The following is a 13,836-nucleotide window of genomic DNA, read 5'->3' on the forward strand; positions in this document are numbered from 1 at the left end:
GAGTAGAACCAGGCTTCTCTCCAGCTCCTAAAGGAGGAGGAAACAATCAACACACCTGTGATTGCAAGGTCACTTCACCATATTATGTACTCCCCTCCCCCCAGTCAAGACACTGTAGTAAAATGGGACAAGGAAGAAAGGGCAGAAAAGGAACAGGAAATCAGAAGAGGCCCACGGGTGAGCAGTCTGGTCTTTGAGCAACAACCGAAGATAGGGAGAATGGTTCATTTATGGAAAGGGAGATGAGAGGCATTATATGCTTTCAAATGTCTGAATGAAAAGGAAACGTGTTTAAAGGACACTGAAGGTGGGGGTCTTCCAAGTGTATCCCAAACCTAAGATCTATGATGGTCTGGGAGAAATTTTAGATTGGCTGGAAAGATAGAACTCATCCTCATAAAAGAATATACATTATATTTTAAAGTATCTTATCAAAGCCTGTGAACTAATGAGTATGAGGAGAAAAAGACCCAGGTATCAGGGAGATGGATTTTGGCTGGAGTTTTAATGACAGTGAGGGGGCTTGAAAAAGATCTTTGCCTATACATCAAATGCACTTTTCTTTGTCCTGTGTTACACAAAGAATGGGTGACACTCATCTCCTGAAATGCAATGGAGGTGTAAGGAGGCAGAGAGGCCTGGATTCAGAAACAGGCAACACCACCCTTTAGCTGTAAGACATGGGACGGGTTACTTATCTCCTGTAAACAAAGATATCTACCTTCTAGGGAGGATGAAAGCAGGGAACAAATGTGATGGCCCACAGCACCATGCTGGAACACAGTAGATCAATACACATTTATCCCTTTCTTTTTAATCTCGGAAATTGTATTTTAATCTCAGAAATCGTAAACTTCAATTTAGTAAGTATTTGTGAAGCTTTCAAGAGGTGCCATGCTATGGGACCCTGGGGACTAAAGAGAAACGAGTATAACAATATGACCCTTTTCACCAGCTTGAGTTACCCATAGAGTTGGCTTGACCCTGTATAATCACATTGGCAGGAAGCCCAGTTATCCCTCTGGAGAACTCTCACCAGCCCCATCACAAATCATATAAAGATCCTGGAGGCTCACTGATCTCAAAAGGGGTTAGTCCATCTGCCAAATGAGTATGAAACACTGGGATGCATGATCACACCACCAATGCTTGCTGATCTCTGGTCCAACATTACCCAGAGTATAATCTATGGCCACCTTCCTGCCAATGCTGCCGAGCCCCTGAATAGCCTATGAGGTTACCCCATTTGGGTGCCGTGGTTACCGTTCTCTCTCATACATGAACATTAGCTAATGTTTTTCAAAGCGCAGCCCTACTTTCTATGTGCTGGAACAAGTCCCTCCCTCAACCAAAGGAAACTTTGGGCTGTCCTCCACCTTGGTAATCAAGAATTCAAGACCAAATGTCAACAAACTACACTTCTGTGGGTCAATTCTGGCCCACTATCTACTTCAGTATGAATCATGAGCTAAAAAATTTTTACATTTTTTAATGGTTAAATAATATGTATCAAAAGAAGACTATTAAGTGACATGGGAAAATTATGTGAATTTCAAATTCCAGTGTCTATAAAGAGAGTCTTGTTGGAAAACAGCCATGCTTATTCACTTACATATTGTTTATGGCTCAGTTGGCATTACAATAGCAAAGTTTCTTCCTGAGTTATTATAATAGAAATCATATGGCCTGCAAGTCTAAAAGTGTTTGCTGACCTCTAACTTAGAGACTCAGTCCCTTCCCAATCAAGCAGCCTCTGGGCCCCTTATCCAAATTAATCCATCATTCCCTCCAGAGTTGTGTAAACCTAGAGAAGACAGAAATTTTTGCTGTGCAGAAACATCCCAAAGGGAGTAGTGCACTTTTTGCCTAAGGCAACAGTATCGACCCACCTCATATTTTTCTGACAAAGATGGCAAGTAGAACACCAAAGTGTTTCCAGAGGGCTCACAATCTCTGTTTACTTAGAGAACCAGATCAGAGTTTCTACCAAAAAAAAAAAAAAAAAAAAAATCCCTTTCTATTCGCTCCCTGATACTTCTCATACCAAAATATAACATGCAGATTAATGATACTAGAAAGAACTGTACCCACCCAAAAAGAAAGTTTGGGCTTGTCAGCAGGAGAATTCTTGAAGATCCTTTATTTTAATGAACTTGTAACTAGAAAAAAAAAAAGGTGGTAAAGTTTGTTGAGGCCGTGTTCAATAATTCTCAACTAACATCAACAGGACTCATTATTTGATTTCTTCCTTGGTCATTTCTTCAGGAAATACATTGGAGGAAGGACTATGTGTCAGATACTCTTCTAGATTGGATAACTGTTAGCAGTAATCTAAACAGACTGAGAAGCAGGGAAAAAACCACTTTTCTCAGAGTTTACATTCAAATTGAGGAACATAGGCAATTAAAGAAAAGATAAAATAAGTAAAACATAAAGTATGTCAAATGGTGATCAGTGTTGAGAGGCACAATAAAGCAAGGAAGGGAAAAGAGGAGGGAAGGGAGGGAATACAGCTGGAGGTGAGGCCAGGGCCTTTGTGGGAAGGAATCAGTTGAGAGGGCATAAAGGAACTGAGGGGAGTGACCCAAGTGGATATCTCAGAGAAAAGCATTCCAGACAGGAGAGGTCAAGGGCAATGTCTACGGTGGAAGCATGCCTGAGGGGAGGCAACTTGTGGATGTGCATATTTGTGTTCTAAGAGCAGAGCAGAACCAGAGAATAGTCTCTTGCTTGATGATCACACAGAGGTGGGTGGTGGAGGAGGACGGAGAATGCATTGTATAGCGTCTCTCAGGCTATTGTAAGGGCTCTGGCTTTTACTCTGTGGTAATTGTGAAATCACTGGAGGCTTTTGACAGAGACAGACAGACAGGAAGAAAGAGGAAAAGAAAAAAGGGAAGGAAAGAAGGAAAGAAAGAGGGAGGAAGGAAGGAAGGAAGGAAGAAAAAGTAACATGATCTGAGTTACATTTAACATGACCATTCCAGCTGCAACTGACCATAATAGGACTGAGAATGAAAATGAGGTGGGGATGGGAGCCAGTCTCAATTGGGAGACTACTGAAATAATCCAGACAAGACATGAGGCTGGCTTAGACCAAAGTAGCAGCAGTGGAGACAACACGAAGTAGTTGAATGTTGCACATATTTTGAAGGTAAAATGGATAGGTCTATTGACATAATGAACGTAGTATGAGTGAAAGGCAGCAAAGATGACTCCAAGACTTTTTGCCTGTGCAACTGGAAAAATGGAATTCCCAGCTAGTAAGCTGGAGAAGACTCCAGGACAAACAGATATGGAGAAGATTGAGTTTAATTTTGGACAAATGCCTGTTAGACATCGATATGGAGAAGTCCGATATGTATCTGATGTATACAAACCTAGAGCCCGCAGTGAGGATGTAAATTTGGGAGTCATCCAAATGGAAAGGACTGGAATCCACGAGACCGGAAACAATTATCAAGGGAGTGAGCACAGATAGAAAAAAAGAGAGGCCACACGTCTATATTTCTGGTTCTCTGCCAGAATGTAGAGTAGCTTTAAAGATTTTATTTATTTATTTATTTAACACAGAGAGAGAGAGAGAGAGAGAGAGAGATCACAAGTAGGCAGAGAGGCAGACAGAGAGAGAGGGGGAAGCAGGCTCCCCGCTGAGCAGAGAGCCCGATGGGGGACTCAATCCCAGGACCCTGAGATAATGACCTGAGTCAAAGGCAGAGGCTTTACCTACTGAGCCACCTAGGCGCCCCTGTAGAGCAGCTTTAAACCACAGCCACCCCTTACCAACACCACCAATGCCACACTTATCTAGTAGCCGCAAATATTGGGTAAATTCTTGAAGGAAGGAGTAGAGCAACTTCAGAGCTCCTAAAAGATGTCTCAAAATGCATTCACTACAACTCACAGGAGAGACCCTTGGTTCATCACTCAGGACTTAATTTAAAAAAAAAAAAACTTAATTATCAAATTGGACGATCTCATTTCCAGCATATGGTTAATCAGAAGGTAGCAAGAGCCTATGAGAGACATGTACAATGACAACAGCTAGAAGGAACTGAGAAACATGAATCAGATATAGCCAAATAGTTATGAAGACTCAAGTCTGGACTTCCTGATGCTTAGCCCATTTCTCTTCCCGATAAGTGATTCTCCCACCTTATTATGGAGGTATAGGTATATGTAGTCCCATCTGGACCAGCCTGAGTTATGGTTCTGTCAGTGCTTCTTCAAAGACTACTATTTTTGTTTAATGTGTCTTGGAAAAAGGACTGAGTGTTACATGGAGAAACATGCAGGGGCAATGCTCAGCCTCTCCTTGAGGATCCAAGCAGCTCCTCTCCAGCCCTGGGCTTGCACATTGCACACAGGACCACCAAAGCTGTAGGTGAGCCCTTTACCCCAAGAGGGGGTTCAGCAACCACTGTTACTGGAACATGATCTTTGAATAGGATGATCATACGACTTAGCTTCTAGCCTGGGACACCTCTGAGAGTAAAAGGGAAGTGCTATTATAACAGATAGCCATTGAGGCTGTCTCAGACACAGAGGATGCCTGATCTCACCCATCAGCACAACCTTCCTCCACTCTACTACCATTCCAGACCTCTCATAAAAGAATCTCTTCCGACCCCATAAAATACTCCTTGAGATGACTTCCAGTAGTCCCATTTTTCTCTAACTCAGAGCATTTCCAGAAACATTTTAGCACCTCTTACAGATTTAAGACCCTGCGCAACATACTGGCTGGGCCTCTCTGGCTTTATTTAGTGAGCACCTGCTGTATCCCAGGATCCAGGAACATACATTTATAGAAAGTACTAGTTCACTCACAAAACCAACGAGGGGTTAACCCCACCTTGACTGATGAATTTATGAAGGCTCAGAGAGGTTGTGGAACTTGGCTAAGTTCACATAGCTCAGAGGAGGCAGCACCAGGATTTTATTTCATAACTGCCTGCCCTCTAAGCCTATTCCTCTTTCCTTGTGCTACCTGGGGTTGAAAGATAGCAAAAGATCCATGAAAGACATGAGCAATTTCACGCTCCATAAGATGACTGAGCCCATCTGAAAGACCAGGACTCTTCCTCTTCCCTTTTTCCCTAACCATTTCAACAAGCAACCAGATGACGACAACTTATGTGGACATTTTCCATGTGACCCACTCCAAACCACTGAAAATACAGGAAATCTCCCAAAGGCCCTAAAATGACTTAAACTATTTGCTAAGGAATCTTAGGTGGCTAGCTTTGCAAAAACCCAGCGCATAATCGCTCACACTTCTTTTTAACAGCCAGTAGTTTGCTTCCTAATTGAGAACTTCTCTCTCCCCACTGTGGGTTTGACACTTAGTCTGAGGTCTCATAATCAGCTGGCACTTGCCAGTGCTGCCCAAACTTGGCTGGGCATCAGAACCACCCAGGCGCCATTGTTAAAAGATTGCTGCCCACACTTCTCCCACAGAAATGTTGGTTCTAGAGGTCTGGGTTAGGCCAGGGAGTTGATACTTTTAACAGACTCCCAAAGTGACTCTGATGCAGCCAGTCCAAACACTTGGCTTTTGGGAATCAATTAACACTACAAGGGGGAAGATTTGTATGGGGGAAAAAAAAGTCACAAGTGAGACTTCTGCCTTTTCTGCCAAGCCGCAATTTTCTTCAAGGTTTTTTGTCTTGGCATTGAAGCAAGACAGTCAATTCCAACCAAAACTTTCTACAATGTTCCGGAATCCCAATGAAATTCAAATCTTAATCAAGCTGGATATATATTGGTAAATTAGAGTATATGTCCCATCAAAAATGTTAATCAAGAATGTATCCCATTATGCCATATTTATAAAGTCCTCATGCATTTTTCAACTTTAATAATTTGGGTTGTAGCCTTCTCACACCACAGTGTAGGACAACAGTTTAGATTCTTGTGTATTACCCCCATATATTTTTTTAAAGCCTCTTGTAGAGTTAGGTAACACACAAGTATTTTTAAAGTTAATTTGTACATGAGCTCGTGAAGGAGTTCAAGGATTACAAATACCCTGGAATTCACACATAAAAGTATTCCCGGGATAGGGAAAAGTCTCTTGATTATGAACAAAATGCAATTTTATTTTTGTCTCTGTTTGGTCACACATTGAAATCACATAGGGAGCTTTAGAGATTCTGATGCTTAAGCCTTACCCTCAACTATATTTTTGGGTTGTTGGTTTTTTTTTTCATCTAAGGCATGGCCTGGGCCTTGGGATTTTTGAAAACTCTCTCGTGACACTAATATGACGTCAAGATTGAGAATCCAGCTTTATCCACTATGCAGTGGGAGCACTCTGCGCCTGAATGAAGGTTTGGGTGAATCCCTGCCTTCCTGGCAGCTCTCAGATGATAGGGCCCTTTTGCTCACTTTTGTGTAAAATACAATCTCGATTCAGTAATTTGAAGATCCAGTCTTCTACAGATAGCAAGCACCTCAACGTCCCTATTTACCTTAACATGTAATCCTTGCCCTCCTTCAGCTCACGTGGCTGGGAGATGAGGAGTGGGAGTGAGTCCAGTCCCCTGCTCTTACTTGCTCTGCCCACCTGCTCCCACACTTCGTTCTGGCTGCACAGAGGCGGGGGTAGATGGAAGAGGTGGGGGAAGATGAGGAGCTAGAATGGTTCTGATTTGGCTGGGGGGTTTCTCTGGACTCTGAGGGCCTGGCAGATGGTAAAGCCCCCACTGGGCTCAGCAGATGTTGAGCTGTCTTTCTTCTAAATGAGGCTCTTTTATAGTCTCGAGATTTCCATGTTGAGATCCCTCTGCCTTTTCCCGGTTTTGAACTCCTTCCCCTGTTTTTTTTTTTTTGCATCCTGCAGTCCATGCCAGCCTCTTCTGTCTGAGGATTCTTTGCTCCACTGTGAGTCTCAAGATGAAGTCTCTCCCCTCTGGCCCCTTCTGGTCCACGAAATGTTTGCACATTCCCTGAAGCACACTCCCCAAGCTCTACCATATAAGCACTTGGGCTTTTTATTGCTCTTTCAAATTCCTGGCCCCAGTCACACTCAGTGCAGCATCTCTTAACTTTATCAGGCCACACAAGGCTGAGAACACATTTCAGAGCCCTCCAGGGCTTCAAGTAGATGCTTGATGCGTTTAATAATGAGGGCCGTGTGGGTGGAAGGAGGACCACCGGAGTGAGTAGGACATAAGGTCACAGGAGCAGAAGTCCGAGTATAGAAGGACCTAATGAGCCAAAGTAGAGACTTTGGGTTTTATTCCAGCTGCATGGGGGGTCCACCGGATAGCTTTCAGCAGGGGAATAACATCATCTAATGTACACTAGAGTGGATTTTGGGGGGACAGGAGCAGAAGTGAGGCTGAACAGGAAGCATCTCTATAAGACCCTCTCCATGGCCCACCCACCCAACTTCCCCTACCCCATCCCATCTACAGGTCAAGAAGATTCTTGGCCCCTTCCTTTATCCTAACCTTCTGCTCACACCTGAAAAAACATGGCAGAGCCCATCACAACTTACAAACTCTCCACGTCGGTCCCAAGAATCTCATTTTTAAAAAGAGTTATAAGTGATCTAATTCGCTTATTTCGTAGGAAATAAAATTATGCAAACAGAATAATCGATCGGCCCACTCGAGTCTGGGCCCACAGAATTCTTTCAAGACTTTCTTCTGGTTAGGACCACCAGACATTCTGATGACCACACAGAGCAAACGAGCACTCCATTGTGAGACAGACACCGGCCTGGGTGCCAAGTCCTTGGTGTCGAGCAATGTAAATGACTTTAGGGGTCTCCATCTCGACAGCTGGAAGTCTGTAGAACTCAATGAATAATAGCAAATCGAACACTTAACAGACTTCATCAGGCATGGAGTGAGCTGCGGTCACCACCACCATGGTCACTGGACCTCAGTGTGAAGGGTTGTCTCTGGCAGCGATCGCTCTCCCTAAATGGGTCAGACAGGTTTGTCCCTTCTTGGTACAAACAAAGAGTGCCCTCTTCTGCCCAGCAGCGGAACTTCTCCACAAAGCCACAGCCTCTCAGAGTAACTGGAACTTCAGTTAGGTCAGAATGGGTCTTGCAAAATGGGCCAAAGAAACTGAAAAACACCACTGATGAGCCAGGGAGCCATTTGTAAGAAAGCTGTCACTCTGACTCTGCCCTAAATTCATGTCCCAATTTTATAAGTATCCTATTTTAACTGTAGAAAAGATGATGAAGAGATTTAAATCATAGGGTAAGTCCCATCTATCAAAATGGCAAAAAAAAAAAAAAGACAGCGAAAAGAAAAAATTAAAGTGCTTAAATTTTATATTGTTGCAATGAAGAGGAAGTATTATTCTTGGCATGGCATAGAATAGCAGTTCAAGTTCTCGGAGAAACAATCTGTCAATACATTACAATTTTTTAAATCTCCTATTATATGTTAGTCTAGTCATCTTATATTTGGGAACATTTCCTAAGAAAACAGACCCAAAGGAAATAAAGTAGTATGTATAAAGATGTTTAGGGCAGTGTCACACTTTATTAGTTTAGAGTACAGAACTGTAAAAATTCACATACAAGTAGCAAGCAGGAAAGAAATGGTTATATGAAGTATAGCATGGTATTACAATGCTTTACTATAAAGCCATTTGGCAGTGTAGTTTCAGACACAAGCATAATGTCTGTGCTGTGTATATGACTCTGAGAAAATACAGAAGACCAAATGATGTTCATCCCCAAGTACAGTGCTAGTGAATACAATGGCAAAAAGTTTTAGAGTAAATGGAGTTTAATATTCACTCTTATCTATACAAATGATCAAGTATAAAACAATAAAAATAGAAAAGGGAGAGAAAACCAGATAAAAAAAACTGTTAGCTATTATCTCAAGCTTCAGTCATCTCAAACCATCATCTTCTGCTTTGGAAGCCAAGGAAATTTATTTTATTATACTAATAATTTGTTAATAGAGTATATTTGCTTACTAATATATAAGAAAGCAAAATAGCCATGGAAAGCTATGCCTTGGAAAGAAAAAAAAAAAAGAAAGCTAAGCCATGGAAAGCTATTCCTTTCTCATCTCTTAAACACACAGCTTCACACTTTTGGCTCATTGAGACATAGCCTAAGAAAATTCTAGGTCCATGTGTTAGTATTTATATGCTCTAATCTAAGGCTAAAAATCAAGTTTACCCAGAAGGTTCAGTAATATGAAAATCAATCTAAAAATGACAGAGAGTTTCATGAAACCCCTGATAAGGCTCAAATATGACAGTTTGCTGGAGGCATTCCATATTGAGCATTCAGGCAAAAACAGTAAGCTTTTTTACAATTCTCATTATTAAGCTCACAATATGTTCTCAGTTCTGGCCTGCAGTGATTTAAAGTGTGAGCTCCAAACGTCTAACAAGACACAAGCCTTTGTGAGGGCTCAACTATCTCTCTTCTAGAAGGACCAGGCAGTAGTTCAAAATTTATCCTGCATAGGAATCTACATGAGGAGTTGTTAAAATTTCCAATTCCTAGACCTCTTTTGCCAGAGATCCCATGGAGGTCTGGGGCCAGGCCAAGAAATCTTCATTTTAACAAAATCCACAAGCAGCCCACCCTGCACTTGAACAAACACTTGTACAACAGAGTGTAGGGATGCTTCAATTAACTCCTTGAAAAGTTGTGAATGAGGGGCACCTGGGTGGCTCAGTCAGTTAAGCATCTCCTTTCGCCTCCCCTCATGGTCCTGGGATCAAGTTCAGCATTGGGCTCCCTGCTCAGCGGAGAGCCTGCTTCTCTCTCTCCTGCTGCTGCTCCCCCTACTTGTGTTCTCTCTCTGTCAGATAAATAAATAAAATCTTAAAAAAAAAAAAAAGTTGTGAGTCTCTTTTGAGCTAGGATTCCAGACACTATGCTAGAGAACACAGAATCCAACCAAGTTTTAACATCTCCAGTGACCAAAATCCTACTCTCAGCTTCCACTGTCTCTTACCTGGACTCTCTTGTACTGCCCTCCTCAAGGGTTTCCCCGCTCCAACACAGCCATCACAGTGACCCTTTTGAAGCCCAAGCCAGAAGACTGTTTCCCCGCTGCTCAGTCCCTTCCCAATTCTTGACCATGACCTACAAGGCCCCAATTACCTTGTTCCTAGCTACCACCCTAACCTCATCACCTCTTTCCTTCTCCCTCTCCACCCCACACACAATGATGTCCTTGCTGCACTTCTAAGATACTCAGTGGGGCCCACCTCAGGGCCTTTGCACTTTCTGATCCCTTTGACTGGAATGCTCTTGCAGCAAATACCTTCCTGCTTATGCTTTCACTTCATGATCACCTTAAAGAGATGCTCTCTTTGAGTAACCTAGACCCTGTCACCTTCTTTCCTCTATTTTTGCTTTGGCACTCACTGCATGACACCTGCTATATATTTGTGTGTTGGTGAGAGCAGTGGCTTCATCTGTTGTCTGCATTACTCAGTTCCAGCAGCTCTGGGCATGCGAGGCATATAATACTGAAGGAATGAACACGTGTGGGGATTTCACAGGTGGGACTATGGGAAATATGATATAGGTAGAATCCATTGGAGTATGCTTGGAGAATCCAACTTTAAATACAAAGGAGGAATGTCTACTCTGCCAGTTCTGTTACATTACTGCATGTTGAATGAGATCACCATTTAAAAAAATAGATGAAAGCAGAAAGAACTTCAAATATATTTTTTTGAATGTTTAAGATTCCTTTGTGTTGCTGGTATCTTTTATAATTTTCTTTTTTTTTTATTTGTTTATTTTCAGCGTAACAGTGTTCATTGTTTTTGCACCACACCCAGTGCTCCATGCAATACGTTCCCTCCCTAATACCCACCAACTGGTTCCCCAACCTCCCACCCCCGCCCCTTCAAAACCCTCTGGTTGTTTTTCAGAGTCCATAGTCTCTCATGGTTCATCTCCCCTTCCAGTTTCCCTCCGCTCCCTCTCCTCTCCATCTCCCTATGTCCTCCGTGTTCTTTGTTATGCTCCACAAATAAGTGAGACCATATGATACTTGACTCTCTCTGCTTGACTTATTTTGCTCAGCATAATCTCTTCCAGTCCCGTCCATGTTGCTACAAAAGTTGGGTATTCATCCTTTCTGATGGAGGCATAATACTCCATTGTGTATATGTATCACATCTTCCTTATCCATTCATTTGCAGCAATGGCCACGGTCACCAAACTATGGAAAGAACCAAAATGCCCTTCAACGGATGAATGGATAAGGAAGATGTGGTACATATACACAATGGAATATTATGCCTCTTTTATAGTTTTCTTAATGGCTATTTAAACGAGGTGTCTGCAGAGGTCGATGTAGTAGTGAAACTAAAACCCCAGAGTTCCTCATCTGTGCAGGCCCTTGTGAGAGCAGGGAAACTCTGGAGCTGTGGAATGTTCCAGGTGGGGAGGGAAAGATGGGCTGCACTCAGGAAGCTTCCTTATGTAAGCAATTCTGGTAAATTTCCTAGTAAGTTCTCAGAAAAAAAAAAAAAAGAGAGAGAGACTCCTAAGTCTCTAAGTTTCCAATAATTTATCAGAATTTTCTTTTCTGGTTGTAAGTACTGATCTTTGTTCCCAATCTTGTATTTGTAGGGATTTTTTTAAATGTGTTATTTTTCCTAAAGGGGTCCTATGTTGTATGTATGTATCTTTGTGTGTGTGTTGATTTTGACTTCTCACTGACGTTGGAAACTCCTCTGGAGATGGGATTATGTTTTATACTTTCTCTATCTCCCAGGGGTAGAACTGAGTTCACAGGAAAAACCCAGCTAGTGCCATGTCCCTCAGCCTCCTGCATGGACCAAACTGCTGGGGGGGGGGGGGGTAGTGTAAAGGGTTTAGCGAGAAACTAAGGTTCCATTCCCAACTTACTGCTTTAAAAACCCAAAGAAATTTCTTTAACAGTCTACATTGACATCATTATATGTATCTTAAAAGATACATTTTGGGCACCTGGGTGGCTCAGTTTGTTAAGCGAATTGCCTTCGGCTCAGGTCATGATCCCGGAGTCCCAGGATTGAGTCCCATATCGGGCTCCCTGCTCCATGGGGAGTCTGCTTCTCCCTCTGACCTTCTCCCCTCTCATACACTCTCTCTCTCTCAAAAAAAAAAAAAATTTATTTTACAGATTTAAAAGTTATGGCTCTCTGATTCCATATGTTTTTGAGTGAATACATATCTACAAAGTAATTATAGAAAAACACAGGGATGGGTTTTTTTATAAGAAGTGAGGAAAAAGTCAGAAGTTTTTTATAAAGATCCAGTTCAGACTTAGCTATTTATAATGGAGACTCATTGGCTTATATCTCTTATTTCATACAATTTTATTTATCAGTAATATAACTTAATGAAGAAAGGTTCTCCTTATGCACTTGGAGTTTTTTTTTTTTAAGATTTTATTTATTTATTGGACAGACAAGAGATCACAAGTAGGCAGAGAGGCAGGCAGAGAGAGAGGAAGGGAAGCAGGCTCCCTGCTGAGCAGAGCTCTATCCCAGGATCCTGGGATCACCAATTGAGCTAAAGGCAGAGGCTTTAACCCACTGAGCCACCCAGGCGCCCCGAGGTTTTTTTGGGTTTTTTTTTGTTTTTTTGAGAATTAAATTGCTTTTAGTTAATTTTTTAAAAAAAGAAATCTCTCCAATTTTCACATCAGGGCAGAAAGAAAAATTAATCACTACTTAAATGGAAAACTTCAGCCAGGCCCACAGAAATATAAACTTCTATATTTCTTTTCACAAATATATTCTCGAGAAAAATGAGGAAAAAAAAATATAAAACATGCCAAATTGAATTTTTCAAATTATGAAATTTTAAATAAAATTGTATAAAGCTATATTAAGGCACAAAACTACAAATAAAATCAATCATAACACCAAATAATTTAGACTAGTACCTAATAGTAATATGTTAATTTCAACCTAATTTCAACATCATGTGTGTAATAGACTATTACTAAACTAGAGTTGATTATCTTTTATGACCTAAGGATAGATTAGAGCATTAATAACCATAATAGTTTAAAATTACGATAATTCAATCCATTAGGACAAAATTTAAAATTTCAATCAGATAATAAATCTGGTCAGGAAATTTACTCTTGACAGAGAAAGCAATGTGACTTCATAAATTGACTAGCAATACAAACAATATATAGCTGATAGAGAAAAAGTATATTCTAGAGTACATATTCTAAAAATCATAATTCAGATTCTAAAACAGTTTATCTCAAATGCATTTCTTCCAGACCCTGTAGTGCAACAGAAAGATTGGTTGAATCTTAAGTCCTTTATGTTTTGGGACAAATCAAACCATATCATCTATATAGAAGGCAATAAAGTACTTATATTTAATTCTGTAGGAGCGCCTGAGTGGCTCAGTGGGTTAAGCACTTGCCTTGGGCTCAGGTCATGATCCCGGAGTCCTGGGATCAAGTCCTGCATCGGGCTCCCTGCTCAGCAAGGAGCCAGCTTCTCCCTCTCCTCCCCACTTGTGCTCTCTGTCGTTATCTCGGTCTCTTTCTCTCTCTCTCTCAAATAAATAAATAAAATATTTAAAAACAAAATTCTGTTCAGTGGGGAACATGCATCTCACCAATCCCAAAGCAAGTCATTTAGAATCGAATTTGAAAGAAAAGGTACTAACTTCATCTCTGATCCTTATGAGAGGTCAGGCCTGATTCCAACTAGCTAATGCTATTAAGATGCAACTTCTGGAGAAGCATTAGTAACTCAGGTTTAATTAGAAGTTTGTGAAGCCTAGACCATGATATCTATTCTCCACAAAGTCAAAGGCTCCATAAATATCAATGAATGTTGCGGACAATCTTACTCATTCCG

This window comes from Meles meles, chromosome 2 (genome assembly GCF_922984935.1).
Source record: "Meles meles chromosome 2, mMelMel3.1 paternal haplotype, whole genome shotgun sequence".
NCBI classification, from domain to species: Eukaryota; Metazoa; Chordata; class Mammalia; order Carnivora; family Mustelidae; genus Meles; species Meles meles.